This window comes from Natrix helvetica (assembly GCF_964273705.1).
Source record: "Natrix helvetica genome assembly, chromosome: 8".
In the NCBI taxonomy this organism is placed as follows: domain Eukaryota; kingdom Metazoa; phylum Chordata; class Lepidosauria; order Squamata; family Natricidae; genus Natrix; species Natrix helvetica.
The window spans coordinates 20,607,352-20,624,735 of record NC_138559.1 but is presented as its reverse complement, the minus strand read 5'-3'; the positions used below and the strand labels follow the sequence as shown (position 1 = coordinate 20,624,735).

Here is a 17,384-nt window from a genome sequence, read left to right as displayed (position 1 = left end):
TATTCCAGATTAAAATATCTAAAGGCGAAAGGTGGATTAATGCCTGTGTATTGCAGAGTCAATATCTCATACTTTAACATGGGGGCGGGGGGCAAGAGGGCCGATAGCAAAAATGCCTTGCATTTTATACGAAGGCAACTACTCAGAGTGATGTGGTGCTTATGTTTCTCTCTCATAACAAATCCCTTTTATGTACCCTAATTCCTAAATCTCTATGAAAGTATTTGCCTTTGTGTTTGTTTTTCTAGCTAGAACTCCTCACCTCCACAGTGTGAGAAAAAGTCCAATTTGCACTTTGCCAAAAGGAAATTGCCTTTCCCTGGCAGAGAGTCAGAAATATGTTGGGTGTTTTTGCAGGACTCAGCAGAGAAGGTGTGGCGCTCCGGAAGTGTCTTTCAAAATCTTCTCAGGTCTACTTGGGTTTCCTTTCTGCTCAAGCTATAATTCTGGTAGATCTTTCATTGACTGGTGTCTTCAAAGAGATTCAGTGGGATACAGAGAGCAACTGGTTGATGAAATCTGATCATGCCACACTAATTATCTAGGAAGGCGATTGTGGCAACACTCTGTAAGAAAATGGTGGAAAACAGATTAAACTTTATAGAGCACCTAGCTTTAATTAACTATAGCTATAATTGTATAGTCAAGGCTATGGTTTTCCTAGTTCAATGTATGGCTGTGAAAGTTGGACCATAAGGATGGCTGAGCGCCAAAGAATGGAGGTCTTTGAACTATGGTGCTGGAGAAGACTCCTGTGAGTCCCTTGGACTGCAAGGCGATCAAACCGGTCAGTCCTAGAGGAGATCAACCCTGACTGCTCCTTAGAAGGCCAGGTCCTGAAGAGGAAACTCAAATCCTTTGGCCACCTAATGAGAAGGAAGGACTCCCTGGAGAAGAGCCTGATGCTGGGAAAGATTGAGGGCAAAAGAAGAAGGGGATGACAGAGAATGAGGTAGCTGGATGGAGTCACTGAAGCAGTAGGCGTGAGCTTAAATGGACTCCAGGGGATGGTGGAGGACAGGAAGGCCTGGAGGAACATTGTCCATGGGCTCATGATGGGTCAGACATGACTTTGCAACTAACAACAGCTTTGATTGTCCCCCATGACTCAACTCAGAACCAGTCAAAGAGGCGTCCTGCTTGACCTGGTGGCATTCAGTTTTTAAACTCATGGGCAACTTGTAGGTCCAACACACATTTTCCAAATCCACATTTGCATCTTCAAAAAGCATCCCAGGTTCACACTATTCATTGGTTTTGGTGGAGCTTTTTCTTCCTTAAAAAAAGAAAAGGATACATCAAGACTTCCAATAATTCTCCCCTCTCACACTTCATGTCCTCTTTATTTTAAGCAATAACTTAAAAAGGCCTACATTTTCAATTTAGCCCCCTTCCAATGATGGCAGTAAATCACTATTATATTCCCTGTGGCCCCTGGAAATATCATCCCTTAAAACATTAATACAGATTGCTCAACTCGAGGCAAGTTGTTCAACCTCTGCTTTAAGCAGCATTGCTGACATCCAGTTCTTTTTAGTTTTCCACAGAATCATGCAGGAGGTTTTTGGAGAAGATCTGCCAAGATGTTCCATTCACAAATACCGAGCAATTGCAAGAGGCAAGGGAACCTCTCCCAGCTGTCTCTGAAATAACATTACAATAAGAAGATAGGGAAAACCATGCAGAGCAACTATCTCCATGAGTTCATTGGTTTGGTAATTTGAACACACAGAAACGGTTAAGTAGCTATGATTGAAGATGCTTTATCACCTTCAAGACGTCTTTAAATTGTTTGCTTCGTTTATTAGATTTATATCCCACATTTCCTTCAGAAGTTCAATGCAGCAAAGATAGCCCTTCATCACTACTATTACTACTACTTCTTCTTCATCATCATCATCTTTCTTCTTCTTTATTCTACTTCCTTCTTCTATTTCTTCTTCTATTTCTTCTTCTTCTATTTTTATTTCTATTTCTTCTTCTATTTTTATTTCTATTTCTTCTTCTTCCACTTCTATTTCTTCTTTTTCTATTTCTTCTTCTATTTCTATTTCTTCTTCTTCATCTTTTTTCTTCTTTCTTCTTCTATTTCTTCTTCTATTTTTATTTCTATTTCTTCTTCTATTTTTATTTCTATTTCTTCTTCTATTTCTTCTTCTTCCACTTCTATTTCTTCTTTTTCTATTTCTTCTTCTATTTCTATTTCTTCTTCATCATCTTTTTTCTTCTTTCTTCTTCTATTTCTTCTTCTATTTCTATTTCTTCTTCTTCATCTTTTTTCTTCTTTCTTCTTTTATTTCTTCTTCTATTTTTATTTCTATTTCTTCTCCTCCTCCTTCTCCTCTTCTCCTTCTCCTTCTCCTTCTTCTTAGAGAGAGAGAGAGAGAGAGAGATATGATAGAGAGAGAAGTAGTTGAAAAGAGACTTCAATCTGTGCTTCACTAGAGCCTGTTGAACAGCATAAGCATTATTCTACATTAGCTCTAAGGACAGAATGGAGCTATGGCAGCTGGAAGGAAGATTGGAGTGAAGCAACAGTTTATCTCCCTTTTGGATTTAATAAAATTTGCAGTTCATTTTGAAATCACTCATAGACATTGCTGGCAGGCTGCCCATACTGACCACCAAATAATTTCTTTGGTTTCTCTTTGTGCACCATGGTCTCTTACTTTGCAAATTTTATTTCTCATCATATCAGAAAGTGGAAAGGGGCGACACATGGCCGTATGGAAGCCGATTTATGCAATCTAATTAGGCTAATTAATGCTTTGCAATCGTACAGCTTCCTATGAGTGACAAATAATCTCTTTATCATTTTGGAGGCAGGAGTAAATTAAGCTTATTCTCCATGTAAGTGGAGAGAGAGATATGATCAAGCTCTATTTGTAAATTGCTGATATGACATGGGAAAGTTAGGAATCTCAGCACACAAAATTAGCAATACAGAAGAGGAAGGTTGGAAAGAACATGTGAATAAAAACTTGACAGGATGGCAAAAGAAAAGTTGGTGTCTATGGAAGGCTCTATTATTAGTCCAAGAATGTAAACCTCTGGACTGGTTTTCCCACTATTTTAACCCTGATCTGTACAACATGTGATATTTCCAAGCCAACAGTTCTCATCTGTATCCAAATGTGTTCTCAAGTCCTTTCAGACAATTAAGCTCGCAGAGAAACCAAACCATGGTGGACCTTTATTGATAGATTTCTAGATAGTTAGGAAGTAGAATGGAACTCCCTGGACCCTGGAAGGAGGAGTGAGGTCACCAGACAAACAGTCATATGGTCCTTCATCTCATATTCCTCCTCCTACTTCAGACTTCTCAAATATTTTACGTAACTCAACACAGGGAATCTTCGACTTGGAACCACAATTTAGCCGAACACTTCTTCTTGTGAAGCGAGACATTTGTTAAGTGAGTTTTGCCTCGTTTTACAACCTTTCTTGCCACAGTTGTAGATGAATTCATGTGGTTGATAAGTTAGTAACCCGGTTGTTAAGTGAATCTGGATTCCCCATTGATTTTGCTTGTCAGAAGATTGCAAAAGGTGATCCCATGACCTTGGGACACAGCAACGGTCATAAGTACAAACCAGTTGCCAAATATTTGAATTTGGATCAACATTTGGGGATGCTACAAAGGTCATATGCAGGAGTGTAATGCTACTGGTTTGGACTGGTTTGCCCGAACTGGTAGTAAAAGAAAATGCTACTAGTTTGCCCGAACCGGTAGTAAAAAAAATGCTACCAGTTTGGGTGAACTGGTATTTCCGATGATCAGCTGTGACGCACGATTTATGTTAGCTAGAATCGTCGGATGTCCTGCTTTCTAGCTAATCTAAATCGGCTTGCACAGAGGATTCTCCCCCTCACTGTTCAACTTACCTTAGCAGGCACGCTCAGTAACAGGCTACACCCACCCGCCTGACATCATCACATCCATTTTTGACACTCTGCACATGCGTGGAAGTTCCTGTGCATGTGCGGAGGTGGCGCGCACGCTCACTCACTCACATTTGCGAACCGGTAGTGAAAGTTGATTTCACCCCTGGTCGTATGTGGAAAATGTGTCATCCCTCCCTTTTTTCAGTGACTTATGACCGAAGTGAAGTGTTTTAAGTCGACCTGTAGATCCTTGCTGAATTTCCCTTTGGTTAAACCTTTTCTGGAAGCTTCCTGTTTGCGCTGCCTGTTAAAGGTTTCACACTGGATTCCTGCCACTCTCAGCCATTAGTCTTAGTCTAGCCATAGCCTTCAAGTCTTTGTGGTCTCTCAACGAATGGCTAACTTCCGCTCAGCTCTGTCCCGACAAATAGCAAAGTATCAACCGTCTGACCTCTGATGGTTTCGTTTCTTAAAATGTCAATTCGAAACCTCCCTCCATGACTTTCCCTGTCTCACTCGCTCCGTGATCTTTCAGAGGAGGAATCTTCATTATTGGAGAGGGAGGGAGGGAGAGAGAAAAGGAATTAAATCAACCCTGTGAATAATTAGGAAACCAAAAAAACATGGGGATATAAAGACTCTCATTTGAGCTCTGGTGCCAATGGTTAAGCCTGGAAGCTTCTGCTGCATAACTATGAGCTAACCCCTCAGAATTGCTTTCAACAACTGTCTAAACTCCCCCCTTTTTTAAGGAACGTCCTTGGTTTCCTCTCAGTTCAGTCTCAGTCCTTGATTGTCTTCTTGATAGAACAGGCCAAAGTGGGGGGGTGGGGGGAACCACGATATTTTCTAAGCTGCAAAAGATGCAGTGTTAATGTTAAGGTTTTTAAGTCTTTGCACATCTGCGTAGCAAAGAAGCAGACTCATCAGTTCCTCAGCTCATGCATACTGCAGAGAGTTGGCACTGAATGGGCACAGCTGGAAGCATTATGGGGCTCTTTGCTATGGTGACTTTCAATTTCTCTTGAATGTGCAATTTTATCCTGTTGTAAAACTCCATAGAAAGGCAGTTCTAATGAATTTGAAAACGATCATTATTGTAAAGCAGTGAGAGAAGAGAACCGGTAGCGGAAATTTTGAGTAGTTCGGAGAACCTGTAAATACCATCTCTGACTGGCCCCGCCCCCATCTATTCTCTGCCTCTTGAGTCCCAGGAGGGAATGGGAATTTTGCAGTAACTTTCCCTTGCCATGCCCACCAAGCCACGCCCACCAAGCCATGCCCACCGAACCGGCAGTAAAACAATTTGAATCCTACCACTGGTATGCACATGCCAGACCCTGGAAGCTCAAAGACCAATTGGCTGGTGTGCATGCCACATGGTCCTCTGGTTTCCGGTTGTGTACATGTGCACTGCTCAGATGGTCTTGGCATGTGCTGGAGCGCTGGAAACCCAAGGTTGCTGGCGTGCGCATACGCACCAGCCAGCTGGTCTTCGAGCTTCCAAGGCTCCATCACGCACGCGCATTCTGGTTTGGGCACTTGGTGTAGAAGAGCAGCTGGTGATGGCATACGTGCCCACAGAGAGGGCTCTGCATGCCACCTCTGGCACGCGTGCCACAGATTCACCATCCCGGTTTTAAAGCCCTGAAAACAGCCAATGTTTGTATAGGAATAAATTTTAGAGTCAACCCTCAGATGAAGTTTGGATGCTCATCAACTAGACCAGGAGTCAGCAAACTGCGGCTCTGGAGCCTCATGTGGCTCTTTCCTCCCTCTGCTGCGGCTCCGTCACCGGTCGGCACCACAATTTTGAGAGGAGGTTCCAAGGAGGGGGGGGGAGAGAAGCACAGTGCACCAGGAGAAGACTCTATGGCAAGGGGAGGGTTTTCCAGTCTTCTCCACCATTGATAGGGCTTTCGGTTATGACGGGTAGAGGAAACAGTACGCCGCGCTAGGAGGAGACTCTATGGTGGGGGAACTGAACTTCCGGTCAGCTCCAGAATTGAACAGGGGACTTCCGGTTAGGACCTTTGTGGCTCCCGGTGTTTTCTTTTCTGTGGGAAACGGGTCCAAATGGCTCTTTGAGTGTTTACGTTTGCCGACCCCTGGTCTAGAGAATGGATTGGTGCAATTTTTTTAAAAAAAACAACAACAACAAATCACCTTACACACATACATACACACTTCACGATATCCTGAACTGCTGTTAATAACGCCAGATTCTGAAGGTTTAATGTACGTCTTTATCAAGTCAACCAACTGTAGCAAGCAGCTCTAGAAAACAGGTAGATATTAGAAGGAAGCAACATTTGCAAGAACCATTCTCCTTAACCCTGCATATATTTTACTCCCACAGTTTAAGAGCAAAAGGAATGGGAACAAGATGCAGGTGAATTGCTGCACCAGAGAACAATCCTTCCTCCCCCCTCCACCCCCCCAATGGAATTCAAGCAGAGGAAAAGAGGAGCACAAGGCTTCTTTTGGTGTTAAACAGCCCTCTTTAACCTGGAAAAATTGGGGGGGGGGGGGTTGGCTGCCCTTCTGAGCTCTGGGTTGCTAAGTAACCACTATCCCTTCTCCCTTGGATGCTCTGATTGGAAGGTCGACCTTCTTGAGGTCGAAATGACCCCACAGTAGATTTAATTCTCAGGCACAAGCACATACGTATTGATGCGCATCGACTGGCCTCCCCTGGATGTTTTCAGCCAGTAGCTCCAGAGTAATTTCTAGACGTAACCCTCGCGTGAAAGGAAAAAGATTTTGGCAAGCCTATCAGAAATCTACCTGAGTAATATATAGTAGCTTCTGATAATATAGGTTACCAGATTGGGAAAGGCCTTTTTTTTTTTTTTTAGCTCGTGGCTTTTGTCCTGCAAAATAGCACTTAAGCCATGGTTTAATTACCTGGGAAGATTTGTAATTTATGGAACATTCTTATAAAATTCTTATAAATAGAATTCAGTCTCAATTGATTGGGTTTTTCTGGATTTATTTTCTAAGACAGTTATCAAATGGAATTACAAGCAAACACCATTTACAGGATACATGTTTTAAATGGTTAAGTTTTAGTAACCGGTTTACAAAGATAAAGCTATTATATTCTATTCTATTCTATTCTATTCTATTCTATTCTATTCTATTCTATTCTATTCTACTCTACTCTATTCCATTCCATTCCCTAATCAAGTCTGATTTAGTCTAGTCTATTTTCTGTTCTGTTCTGTTCCCTTCCCTTCCATTCCACTGTCTAGTCTAGTCTATTTTCTTTTCTTTTCTTTTCTTTTCTTTTCTTTTCTTTTCTTTTCTTTTCTTTTCTATTCTATTCTATTCTATTCTATTCTATTCTATTCTATTCTATTCTATTCTATTCTATTCTATTCCATTCCATTCCATTCCCTAGTCTAGTCTAGTCTAGTCTAATCTAGTCCATTCCAATATGTGCTGAATCAGGAAAAAGACATTTAAAATGATGGATTTGTTGAATACTTAAAAAAAATTGCAACCCCACTATTATTTAAGGAATAAAGCTGTATCTATGTGAACAAGGGTTGACCATATTCTGTTTGACGAGCCAGGAAATCTGCCTTATTCCTGGCCTTTCCTGTCCCTTAATACTCTGCACAGCCCAAATTAAAATATTTCAAAGGACATCCTGTGCTTTCATTTCCAGCTGACTCCCCTGCCCCATTTGTTAAAATGGGGAGTGCCAATTTTTCATTACGGAGAGACAGGCAGCGAAAACTGTTGCCTAAAAATCCAGCAGACAGATGCATTAATCCCGGTAATCCTTTCCCGTGGTTTAGGAGACGCCACCCAGATTTATTAATTAGACCCAGTTATCTGATGGCTACTGTGAATTAAGCATTTCCTTGTAATGGTTGCAATGAAGGCTCATGAATTAGTAAATGTTTCCATTACATTTGAGCTGAAGTGCTGCTCTTGGGATCAGAGGCAGTGATTAGAAGGAAGAGGAAGATAGATGCCAAACATATAAACGAGTTAGGGAGTGTAGGAAGTTAAAACCCACCCCTCTTCCTAGATTAATGAAATAGCCTGGGAAATGTTGAAAAGGCAGAATATTACATTTCTTTGGGTGTCAAATTGTTGGAAGAAATGTCCTCTGGGTTCAAGTGGGGAAAAAAGACACTGGAAACACGGAGGCTGCTTGGAAAGATAGTTTAATGGTGGACAGGATCACAGGGCTTGAGCTTCTGAACAGAAAAGGGAAATCACATGCCTCCAGATGTTGGGTGAAGAAGAAAAAGAGCCAGAGGTGCTGAAAGTCCCTGGTTTTATGCCCTCTCTGGGCTTTGATCTTGATCTTGTATTCTGATTGGTCGTCAGACTGCCTTGGGACCATGCAGGGGCAACTCTGTAGGCTGTGTTTTAAGTCGAAGTGTGGTTGAACATTGCTTCTTCCCAGGTGCCTGTGGTGAGATGGGTAAAGAGCTAATACTATCATGCCTTAATCCCATTACCCTGGAGCTGAAGTGGGGGAGATCTTTGTTATGTAGAATAGACTGGCTCAGGCCTTTTAATGGCCCATTGACAAAGGTGGCAGCTATTAACAGTGAGTTTGTTTCCTGCCTAAAAACACGTTTCTCCATTTCTGATCCAGGGAAATATAATATTCTGCCTTTTCAATATTTCCCAGGATATTTCATTTTTCTAGGAGAGGGGTGGGTTATAACTTTCTAAAGGAGTGAATAAAAAAACTTGATCCTATTATGAATCAGGTCACTGCTGTGACTCTCAGCTTCTCCACAAACCTCCTACGTGGCTTTAATTTCTCCCAGTTGGTTCCCTTGTGCAATAGGCAGAGAATAATAATACCAGTTAATGGTAAACTCTTGCTTTAGGGATCAAAATAAGGAAAATATTAGAATGTGCAGAAATGGATAGATTAACACTAATAATTAAAGAGAAAGAACAAACTGAATATTATATGGCATGGGAAGTATTTTATCGATGGTTAGAGGAAAAATACGGAAATTGGAAATAAAAGAAGAAGATTGAAGAAGAATAGAAAACACGTGAAGGTAGAGGTATAAATAAGATAACTGTCAGTATTATGATGAGGAAGATAATTATGCTTAATGTTGTTATTGTATTTTTATTAGAAGATATGTTAAGAGAATAATGAATAGGTTAATAAATCTTCAATTGTTTAATATACTACAATTTTAAGGTTAGAGGATTAATATTAATGTGAATGATGTTATAAATGCTGAAAGCTGTTGAGATATTTGTACCGGTGGTGGGATTCAAATTTTTTTTACTACCGGTTCTATGGGCGTGGCTTGGTGGGCGTGGCTTGGTGGGCGTGGCAGGGGAAGGATACTGTAAAATCTCAATTCCCTCCACACTCTAGGGGAGGGTTACTGAAAAATCCCCATTTCCTCCCAATCACCTGGGACTCGGGGGGGCTGAGAATCGGCGCCAGTCAGAGGTGGAATTTACTGGTTCTCTGAATTACTCAAACTTTCCGCTACCGGTTCTCCAGAATTGGCCAGAACCTGCTGAATACCACCTCTGATTTGTACCCAGATGACACACCGTTTAAGCAAAGATGAAACGTTTATATGTTGAAAAATGAAAACCTTTTTATTAAAAAGGGGGTCAAAATAAGATCATTCATGGAGCAAAATTATAATAAAATTACATTACCGTCACTGTTGTCAAATCACAGATGTTGGGTTCGTGGTAATCCGCAATGTAGGTTGTTTTGCCTTCGTGTGTTGAACGAGCCCTTTGTAGTCCCTGGTTTATGACTTAGCAGAGTTCAGGAATGAGGGACTATCCCATCATTTGCTCCAAGGACACACTTGTTCCCCTCAGGGCCACAACTCTGGAGATATATTTTTTCATGTATTGTTACGAAAATTCTTGAATGAATCAGAAAGGAGTTCAGGAAAGGTTTTGTTTGTTTGTTTGTTTGTTCAACTATATGACTCAATAAATAAAAAAACAAGTTATAAACATCACAACAAAATAATATGGCATATGACTAAACATACACGAGATTAAATGGTTTTGTTTTATTGTGATTCAGAGTTACTTGCAAAAACAGAGCTACAAAGCTCCGTTTCACTTTGGACTTGAAGGGAAATGAAAGTGTTTTTCATTCATCAGAATACCAATATTTGGTTTTCTGTTGGATTGATAAGATATAGATATAGATATACATATAGATATACATATACATATACATATACATACATACGCACACACACACATATATAGTGTGTTTGTATGCATGTATGTATGTATAGATATTAAGATCCTACTCAAAAGTATATAATCTACTAAAACTCTTAAGAACTGCCCAAATTCTGCTTTTCATTCCTCTCCTGGCTAATCATAAAGATCCCTTCCTTTTCCTCTCCTCCTCTCCCCTCTCTATTCCCCTCCTCTCCTCTCCTCTTTTCCCCATCCCTCTCTCCTCTCCCCTCCCCTTCCCATTTCTCTGCATCCTTAGTTCTTTCCGAAGTTACATATGTCAGAGAAGCAGATTATTTTAACATGCAATGTATAATTGTATGCAGGAAGGAGTGGGGGAGGGAATATATTTTACGTGCAATAAATAATATTGTATAGGCTTTTCTTTGGTTGGCAGAGGAAGATCAGCATTGCTGAAGGTTTGGTCAAAGCAACGCAAATCCTTGGAGGATTTGCAGCCATCTAATTTCTTGTGGAGGTAGGAAAACTACTTTGTAAACACTTGTAAAAGTGGATTTGCACTTGTAATTGTCTTACAAATGGATTTGCACCTAACTGCAGATTAAGGTTGGAGAAATTTAAGGAACAATGACAATTATTTTGAATGTCAGAAATTTCAATTCTGTGCAGCCTCGGTCCATACATTCTATAAACCAAGATGTGACCTAATCCTGGTTTGTTGAGTTAACCACAATAGTTAGGATTCTAAGAGACGATAAATTGTAAATTGTGGTTTTCAATGACTTGGTTAATCCCACATGTTAAGTGACACCTTTAAAAAGCAGTTGATTCTATAATGGATCATCCACACTCAGTTCAGACTCTCTTCTGTAGCCCTGGAAAGTGGTTTTTTAATTTGCCATTGTTGTTGTTAGTTGTGAAGTCGTGTCCGACCCCTGTTGACCCCATAGACAACGTTCCTCCAGGCCTTCCTGTCCTCTACCATCCTCTGGAGTCCATTTAAGCTCACACCTACTGCTTCAGTGACTCCATCCAGCCACCCCCTTCTCTGTCATCCCCTTCTTCTTTTGCCCTCCATCGTTCCCAGCATGAGGCTCTTCTCCAGTGAGTCCTTCGTTCTCATTAGGTGGCCAAAGGATTTGAGTTTCCTCTTCAGGATCTGCCCTTCTAAAGAGCAGTCAGGGTTGATCTCCTCTAGGACTGACCAGTATGATTGCCTTGCAGTCCAAAGGACTCACAGGAGTCTTCTCCAACACCAGAGTTCCTAGGCCTCCATTCTTTGGCGCTTAGCTTTTCTTATAGTCCAACTTTCACAGCCATCCATTGCAACGGACTGATACAGATAAGCATGAAATATATCTTCATTTGTGTATTGTGGACGTTCAAGCAAGATATAATTTGAATTTGCAATTGGACTGAAATTGTTGGTTGGATTTGAATTTGCAATTTACTTTCAAGGGGCAAGTCAAATGTTCAATCCATTCCATTAGTTTGACAAAAGTGTGTTGTGGTATGTGCCAAAACCACCTGACTTGGGCTGGTTTGAGGCTGTTTGAAGATTCCGTTTCAAACAGACAAAGCCATTACTGCAATTCACCTTTAAATCAAAGCTTTGAGTCCAGTCGGACATCCAAGAAATAGCCACTCACGATGGGGGTGAGCACAGCTGGAACTGCCTTATTCACAGATATGCGCACACATTCATGGAAAAGTGGAAAGTGCCCTGACGGATATTAAGTGAGTTTCTGCACAAACAGAGGGGTCCATTCTGCAATTGAAATAGAGTCATGGCTCCCTCTGCTGATTTAATGGTTAAACAGCCGTGCCGTGTTCTGGAAAGAAAATGTCATCAAAACTTTAATTTACAAAAAAGTGCAACTCCAATTAGTCAAGCCCAACCTCATTTCTGTTTGATTTCTTCACTGATTTCCTAACATTAATTTCATGGAGGTGGAAGGGATTCATGATGTTGAAACAAATGGTTTTCCTCAGGCAGAAAACACAATGCATCCAGCTTCAGTTATATGAGTGTGTGTGTGTAATATCAACACACACACACACACACACGTATGTATATGTATGTATATAATACACGGTATATTATATCTCAGAGGTGGTATTCAACAGGTTCTGAACAGTTCTGGAGAACCGATAGCAGAAACTTTGAGTAGTTAAGAGAAATGGTAAATACCACCTCTGGCTGGCCTCGCCCCCATCTATTCTCTGCCTCCTGAGTCCCAGCTGAGGAAATTGGGATTTTGCAGTAACTTTCCCCCAGGAGTGGGGAGGGAATGGGGATTTTGCAGTATCCTTCCCATTCCACGCCCACCAAGCCACACCCACAGAACCAGTTGTAAAAAAAAATGAATCCCACCACTGATGTGTGTTTGTGTGTGTTTGCTTCTTTTTTACTTATTAAATTCATATGCCACCTATCTCACTACCCAAAGCGACTCTACATAGATAAAAGATAAATGTAAAAAATATATATTTAAAAAGTCACAGGAAGGAACAAAAGAAAAACTGCAGAAAGCAAATTGAAAAATGAAAGGCAATTAAAGAAACAACCCCTGATCCTGTTTACAGCAGTTACAAGCAAATGTATGATCCCTTCTCTTATTTCAAAATAACATTATAGAAGTTCCTTCTAGCCCACATTTAACCTTTGCTCAGTCAACCCATCCAGGAATCGTCATGTGATTTTTCCACAAAAGTCCATAAAAGGTTGCCAATCTTTTACAAAAAATACTTTTTGTGTTTTTGTCATTTTTGCTAATTCTGCCATCTTTACAACACTCCTGTATTGGGGTTATTCCAATGTTTCTCCGTCATTGTGTAATTAATAATCCTGCTGAACACCCACCCTCAGTTCTGTGTATAGAAGTCAACTGAATTAGCAACCACTTTGTCATGAGCTACCTGGTTGCTTAGATGAGATGGGTGAATAGATTACAAAGAACCAAATTGTTGTGGCAGAGCTGGCAGCAAATTCGGACAGTGAGGAGGTTGGGGAGGCACATGGGCCAGTCCTGGAGTCCTGGGAAGGCTCTGATGAGGGCTCTGTGTCGGAGGCCAGGACTGTCCGACAGTTATCAGCTGCCTTCAGTCAGACATCAATGAGGCAGACGAACAGATGGAGCCGGTTCCCAATGTGCACATGCGCAGAGTTGCCAGACAAAGGGAACAGCTAAAGAACAGGGGTTGACTTTGGAGTAAGGCCACAGGTGGTCGATGAATGGCCCCTCCCAGAGGAAATAAAAGAGGAGCGAAAGGGGAGTGGAGTTTGCAGGAGACAATTAGTTCGCTTAATTGGTTCGTGACTCTCTGAGGCTCCTTGCCAAATTTTGCATATATCGGCCTGGCAGCTCTCCAAGTCAGATAAGGTCTGTGACCGTAAATCCTCCCTTGAAAGACTTTGCTGGATGTGAATGAGCAGAATTCACTGTAAATTAATAAAAGGGGTTTTTGCTGGTACAAGGAGTTTGCTTCATGCTCTTGGGAAGCCTAGGCTTGGGAAGCCTAGGTCAGAACACAAATCTTCTACTCATACCCTCAGTAGCAACACAGAGCTAGAAATTGCCAAAAATGGATGCTTCGTATGCTCAGAGGCAGGAGTTATAGAAGCTGCATCTGGCCTTTCTGAGGAAGTCCTGAAATGGTACGCACGCTTTTGCGTGCGAGACAAATGACACCTTCTTCCTGTCTTCACAAGTTGAGTATATAGAGACAAATTACCTTTCTGCCCCCTGCAGGAACAATTCTTTTTTTCTCAGAAGTGCTGCCTCCTGTGAAGTTGTTTCCAAACCACCAGATGGCAGTATAACAATGGAAGAATTTTTGGAGCCTGGAAAAGGTTAGATGTGTTGGCCCATAATAAGAAGAGGAATCCTTAAAGAGAACTAAGAAGCCTCTACAGCAGGGGTGTCCAAACTTGGGAACTTTAAGACTTGTGGACTTCAACTCCCATGCTGGCTGGGGAATTCTGGGAGTTGAAGTCCACAAGTCTTAAAGTTCCCAAGTTTGGACACCCCTGCTCTACAGAGACTTAAGTTGCTGAAGTCAAAATGTCCTCCAGCTATAATTATGCAGACTTGATAGATGATTTAAGGCTATTTTGATCAACAGCCGCATGAAAAAGTGCTGCTGACTTTTGTCCAAACCAGTCCCTTAGATTTTGAAGCCATGGCGGCCTGTCCTTTCAACTTTTTCTAGTGGTATTCCTTCCTAATTTACCGGTGGTAAATTAATGGGTTGTTTGCTGAGGCTAAATTTCGAAAATGGGTGGAGGGGAGAGTCCATTAGACAGAAGAGCAAGTCATCCTGGTGATTGACCCAGGAGTGAAGGCAGAGGACATTCTGCTCCCCTGGGCAATCAGCTCTTCATGACTGACCCGTTCTGTACTCATATTTAATTGAAATGATGAAGATAGGAATCAAAAACAGACATTGCAAAGAATCCAGGAAGATTCCTTTACAATAGTCCTTTTTCCTTCCTTCCCTCCCATTTTTTCCTTCCTTCCTTCGTCCCCCCATCTTTTTCCTTTCTTCCTCCCTCCCTCCCAATTTTTCCTTCCTCCCTCCCCCACCCTTCTCTCCCTCCCTGCTTTTTTTCCTTCCTTCCTCCCTCCCAATTTCTTTCTTTCTTTCTTCCTTCCTTCTCTCCCTCCCCCTCCTTCCCTCCCTTCCTTCTCTCCCTTCCTCCCTCCTCCTTTTTCCTTCCTTTCCTTCCAATTTTTCCTTCCTTCCTTCCTTCCTTCCTTCCTTCCTTCCTCCCTCCCTCCCTCCCTCCATCCCTCCCTTCCTTTTGAAATCAGGTGAAGCTGAACCCAGCCTGTCAGCCTTCCTCCCCCCCCCCCCCCCCCGTTCATCTTTTCTAAGCTGGTGCAGCCACAGCTATTGAGTCACCGCGAGGGTAGTTGAGAGTGACTCAGCTTTTTCTTCTCTGCCAGGTGAGAACAGGCATGGCGTTTTTACCTTTTCTTTCGGGCAGAAAAAGGAGGCGTCTAAGGAGAATCAGAAGCAAGCTGTGCTACCCAAGAAGCTGATTAGTAGGCTGGTCCACGTCCTTTGGACCTGGAAGGCTGTAACCAGGGAAATAAGCAATGCAAGTCCATGGCCTGGTTCATAAAGCAGGACTAATTCCCTCTGTTCTTCCTCCTTCATATACTCCCTCACCCTTGTGAGTCTCTCTCCCTCCCTCCCTCTCTCTCCCCCTGTCACTCAAGGCTCCCTTCTTGGACCTGGGAAAGGACCTCACCCTGTGATGCAGTTCTCAACAAACAAGTTAGAAGGAGGAGGAGAGCTTTTTTTATTCATTAATTTAAAAAGCCCAGGCCTTTTTGGTTGCATGAATTCCAGGAGCAAGATTATCTGGGACTTTGATTCAATTTTCCTATAAAATAAAAAAGTCACATGGAATTCTGCCTATGATGTGTATATGTATGTATGTATGTATGTATGTATGTATGTATGTATGTATGTGTATATGTGTGTGTGTATGTGTGTGTGTATATATATATATATATATATATATATATATATATATATATATATATATATATAGTCTCTCTCTATATATATATATAGTCTCTCTCTCTATATATATATAGTCTCTCTCTCTCTCTTTCTGTCTCCTCTCTCTTTCTCTGTTTCTCTCTCTTTCTCTGTCTTTCTGTCTCTCTCTTTGTCTCTCTGTCTGTCTCTCTGTCTCTCTTTCTTTCTGTCTCTCTGTCTGTCTCTCTGCCTCTCTGTCTCTGTGTCTCTCTGTCTGTCTCTGTGTCTCTCTGTGTCTGTCTCTGTGTGTGTCTGTCTCTTTCTGTCTGTCTGTCTGTCTGTCTGTCTGTCTGCCTCTCTCTCTCTCTCTCTCCCTCTTTCTTTCTGGCTCGTTCTCTCTCTCTCTCTCTGTGTGTGTGTGTGTGTGTGTGTGTGTGTGTGTTTGCTTAATGGCCTAGAATCCTTAACTGAAATTGAAATAGGATGAGAAACGAGATGTTTCACCGAGAGTTGGAGAATATCAAAGTTACATTTCTTATTATGATGTTAACCGATGTTTCGTTTTTCAGATTGGGCCAAAAAGAACCAAGGTTTGAGAAGGAGCAAAACCTCTTCATTTTTAACAGATGATCTTCGTGTGGGTTTCTGCCTATCCGTTAAACCAGATGGGAATTCTTCCCCATTTCAAAAACAGGCACTCCGAATTTCCCACAGACCCGTCAACAGGGGCATCTCCTTCTCTACGCCGACTGTACCGTCTTGAAGTCAGAGCCCCCCTTTGATTGCAGGCGAAGAAGGAATCGAGGCAGTGTTTCAATTAAATATGAGTACACAACACGACGCAGAGGCCCAGGCTTTTGAAATTATTCTCGGAGGAGTTTGTCTCTTGCTTCGGTGCTTGGCTCCAAAAGCTAAAATGTGTCCCCGTTTTTATTGCCGGCGATCATTTATATGCATCTTTATTATTTTTATTCAAAGCTGCTTTGGTAAAAAGAAAAAAGAAATAACAGCAACAGCAGTTGCTTTTTAAAAGGCCTCGGTTAACTAGTCCTTAAACTGGAATCCTTCCTGCCTCCTTGAGCAGGTCAAGACTGGTTGGGATTGGGATACAGAAAGCAAAGGTGAATGGGCGGTCACACAGAGAGAATTACTTTGATTTTGGGCGGGGTGCTTTCTGGGATAGTGTGTAAAGTGTGTAATGTTAAGGAGGATGGCACCAATCATGGGGCAAAGCCAGAAGTTCTTCTTTAGAGATTAGTTCAGTTCACTTATATAGGTCATCTAAAGCATGCCGGTTGGGGAATTCTGGGAGTTGAAGTCCGCAGGTCGTAAAGTTGCTAAGATTGGAGATCCCTGATCTAAAGCAGGGGTGTCAAACTCAAGGGCCAGGGTGCTTAGATCTGGCCCATGGTGCCACCCTGAAAACAGTGAAGGACCAGCCCGCGGTGCCTCTGCCAGCAAAAACGGAGCTCGGGAGGGCTGCCTGCAGCAGAGCTGTTTTCGCTGGCAGAGGTATAGGAAGTTAGCGTCAACCCCTCTCCTAGAAGAATGAAATATCCTAGGATGTGATTCTTTTCAGACCCAAAATTTAGGAGCAGACCAGATGTTGGCTGCCTCTATAAAAAAGATGTGGAGACTCTAGTCTAGAAAAAGTGCAAAGAAGAGCAACCAAGAGGATTAGGGGACTGGAAGCTCAAACATATGAAGAACAGTTGCAGGAACTGGGTATGTCTGGTTGAATGAAAAGAAGGACTTAAGGGTGATATGATAGCAGTCTTCCAATATCAATATCTACATTGCGATTCATAACAGTAGCAAAAGTA

General features: G+C 41.9%; 1 protein-coding gene and 1 long non-coding RNA gene across 2 annotated transcripts in view; one reads left to right on the top strand and one right to left on the bottom strand.

Annotated features, from left to right (window-relative positions):
• Positions 1–17,384, top strand: part of ADAMTS8 (ADAM metallopeptidase with thrombospondin type 1 motif 8) — a 489,092-nt gene that overhangs the window by 452,826 nt on the left and 18,882 nt on the right. The gene's annotated exons all lie outside the window — the stretch shown is intronic.
• Positions 1,110–15,246, bottom strand: LOC309396274. Its single transcript, XR_014176081.1, has 3 exons — positions 15,043–15,246; positions 13,804–13,912; positions 1,110–1,276 (listed from the first exon to the last, which is right to left on the bottom strand). It is a non-coding gene; the product is annotated as an uncharacterized lncRNA (long non-coding RNA).